This window comes from Lathyrus oleraceus, chromosome 7, assembly GCF_024323335.1.
Source record: "Lathyrus oleraceus cultivar Zhongwan6 chromosome 7, CAAS_Psat_ZW6_1.0, whole genome shotgun sequence".
NCBI lineage: Eukaryota > Viridiplantae > Streptophyta > Magnoliopsida > Fabales > Fabaceae > Lathyrus > Lathyrus oleraceus.
Window position 1 is genome coordinate 438056131 of NC_066585.1, and position 3956 is coordinate 438060086.

The following is a 3956-nucleotide window of genomic DNA, read 5'->3' on the forward strand; positions in this document are numbered from 1 at the left end:
TTGATCAGAGATTGGAAGTGGTCTAAAGCATGCTTGAGAATGAAATTTTTGGGACACGACTTGGCATGTTCTGACCTGATTTCACTCCCAACCATTTGGTTTTGCTTCTTATCATCAAACAAGTGCAAACAAGGGCTTTTAAATCACTTGTTATGTCTTTTTCTTTTAACCATTTTGTATGCGCCACATTAGCGACACATACGCTTGTACACTAAAATTGACTTTGACTAACGAGGCAAACGGAAAGGACTAACATGACACTATTTGAATAATTAAAGGATTAACTTGACCTCTTTTAAAATTGAGGGACATAAGTGGACCTCGAGGTAAAGTTAAAGGGTCAAAAACGATATTTTGCCTTCATTTTTCTTTGGTAATGTGATTTTTTTTCAAAATGTTTGTTACTTTATAGTATTATTTTATCATATAATTAATTTTCTAACTTTTTAAATTGATAATATTATTATATTGTATGACTAATAATAAATAAGTTTAATAAGAATGCATTAGAGAGACATGTTATAATTATATAATATAGCATTCTCTTCTCTTTGACTATATTAAAGATTAAAGTGATTCATGGTGCAACTGGTAAAACTACAATCTTATTATTTTTGAAAGATTATAGGTTCAATTCTTAAAATTTGACAAAATTTTATTTTTTAAATGTTAACATTATTTAATCATTATAAATAATTAACATAATTACAAATATTAATAAAATCATATTTTAAAACTGGAACAACAAAACTTAAGAAAAAAATAAAAATAGGGGATTGAAATTATTATTAAACAAAAAAATAAACATAAAAATATCAACCTGTTGGATCAAGAAATTTATTAGTTGACTAGTCTGACTAGTGAATCATCTGGCTCACACCGGTTTTCACCAGGTCAATTGCAACTACAGTCCAATGACCTTACCTAATCACCTTTCCCTCCGGTTCACGGTCTAACCGGTCCATTGGCCGGAATGGTCTGGGTTTTAACACACTGGTATATAACATGCATGACTCAATCATATCTCTTGCATGAAGAGCTTGACTCGCCTCCTATGACGAAGCCTCTAATGATGGTATTGAGTGTGTGGTGAGTGGGTTATCCTTCGTTTATTTCTTCCAGTTCCCTTTCTTGGGGAATTTAACTTGACACCCCCACTTGAACTTGCCATCCCTTATTTTGAGCAATTTTACCTTTATACCCTTAGATAAATTCCGAAAGTTTTGAAATTTACAGTATTTTACCGAAAATTTTGAGTCTATACCGAATATTTTGTAAATTTACTATTTTTTTACCACTACCATTAGACATGTATTGTAAATTTAAATTTTCCAATAAAACCATACCGGAAATTTCAAAATTTTCGATAGAGGTATACCGAAAATTATGAATTTTACGTAAAATGTCACAAAATTCCGGAAATTTTAAAATTTCCAGTATGAGTCCAGAAATGCAAAAGACTTAAATTTTTCGGTATTTTTGACACAACTGCCTGCATAAATGGTTTGGTATAGAATGCACCACAAATAATAGATACATATTTTCCACAAAATATGTGCTACATACAAGATTACAAAATAAATTAGGATGACTTCCTAACTTCATCTTCTCAATGCCTAATCTGTCCTCTATTCTGATTCCCATGCTTTTTTATTTTCAGTACAGTTCTGTCTCTAAATATCAGTGATGGGAGGCAATGAACTATCAATTTTCAACTTTACATGAACCCAATGATTGTTGTTGACGAAACCAACAACAATGATTTTATGCATGTTCGTATACATAGGTGGACCTAAGTTAAGGGGGGGAAATGTAATGTTATGTCTCTTTGACAGGGAGACAAATACGACATTTTACCTACAAGCAATAGGGTAAACCATATCAGGAATCATCATCAATTTTTCTTGATCCTTCACACCTAAGTGTTCTACTTTTAATGCACTCCTAACTTCAGAGGTTGTGATATAGAATAAATTGGAAAACAATTTAGGGTGTTGATGAACTTGAGTATCTAACTGCATCTGAACCAACGACCATAACTCTTCACTCCATCCAAGTAAAGCTGCAATATCCAAAAAACCATAATTTCCATCGTCACCCACATCAAGAATGTCACAAATGTATGGATGCAAGAAACCAGGAAATTGAGACAAGTAAAGATGCCTTGAAAGACTTGACGGTTGACTTCCTGTTGGTTTCGTGCATGATCTCTTTGTAGTCTGACTCCCATGAGAGCCCTCACCATACTACCACTATGAAGGATCATGATGCACATCATTCTCTTAACTCTTTATGCTCTTATTAACTCCCATCTTTGGCTTGTACATCACCGACGATGGACACATAGATATTGCGGATGAATGTGTTAGTTCCTGAAACTTTTTCTTCAAAACCCTCTGGCCTACAATATCCAAAGTATTGAAATATGTATTCTATAACACCCTAAACCCGCACGTAATTTGAATGCATAATTTAATAGGAAATACAACTACAAGGGTGTCACACACATCAAAAATCAACCATGCTTCGTAAGACGGGTTACAAAACTTATCACACAACACTTGTCATTGCCTGCTCCCCTTCACTTAGGGTATCATTGCAGTGGAATCAAACAAATAATTTATAATTGCAATTCAAGGTATAAAATCTCATAACTTCAAACTTCATAATGCAATAACATATTATCCAGTAACACATTATCAACAATCAACATAATGCTACATTTATATAATGCATTCAACACCGACTCGACATGCATGTGGTACCAAATATGAACACTCAGGTTCATCTTACTCGATGATCCCCACCATATGATAGATTACCTCTTGGAACCGAAGCACACCAAAATCTCTATCATCACCCTATTTAACGCTTCACTAATCCCTCATAATGGGAATTAGCTACTCGTACCCGATCCATCACCATAGGATCGAGGCTCACCAAAACTGGACCGAAGTCCGTACACCATGATGCATGACTCTTAATTTAACATGTATTAACATATCAAGATTCACCACAAAGGATTCCCCTACGCACGCCTCATCATTCTTCATGCACTCATCAATTCATGTTATAGTGTTACTAACATCAACAAACAACATCAACTCATCACATAGTATTACATAAGATTCATTCATACCACTTTACTCAAGAATGACAACATATCATCGCATTCATTGTAACTATTCACTAATTAACCAAACAAATCATCAAAAACCTCTTTACGGTTGACAATTGACTACTATGAGTGTAACCTAGCTTTAGGAAGCCAATAAGCCCTTTGAAATACATTAGAAAAGGCTTCGTGTAAAGTAAGTTTTTAAGCGAAAAATTAGTTTATATGTCGACACATATGATCCATATGTAGACACATAAAATATTTTTTTCCTATGTATGGACAAATACGACTTACAGGTCGGCACATGTGCCGCGTTTTTAAAGCATGTACGTTCTGACTCATGTGCCGCTTGCATGTGTCGACTCATGACCTTCGTAGGTCGACGCATGCCATTTATAGGTCGACACATGACCTTCATAGGTCGACACATGAAATTTATAGGTTGACACATGACCTTCATAGGTCGACACATACTGCGAAGTTTTCTAAAAATCATCTTTTGGACCATCAAACCACTCCCAAATGCACCAAAAATGCATACCACGAAAATCCACTAATTAAAACTCATTTTTCTATGATTATAGCTTCCTAATTCATCATCTTACTCATAGTTTTCAAGAGTCAACGTCATGTTACAATACTTCATCACACATCACCATCTTTAAATTATCAAGAACAAAATCAAGGTAAAAAACCTTCAAAACATCAATCAATGGCATATCATGACCAACAACATCAAAATAGCATATTCACAAATATATTACACAAATTTCACCCTAATTCACCATACAATCAAAAGTGATAACACAACATCAGAATTTAGATCTACAATATCCAA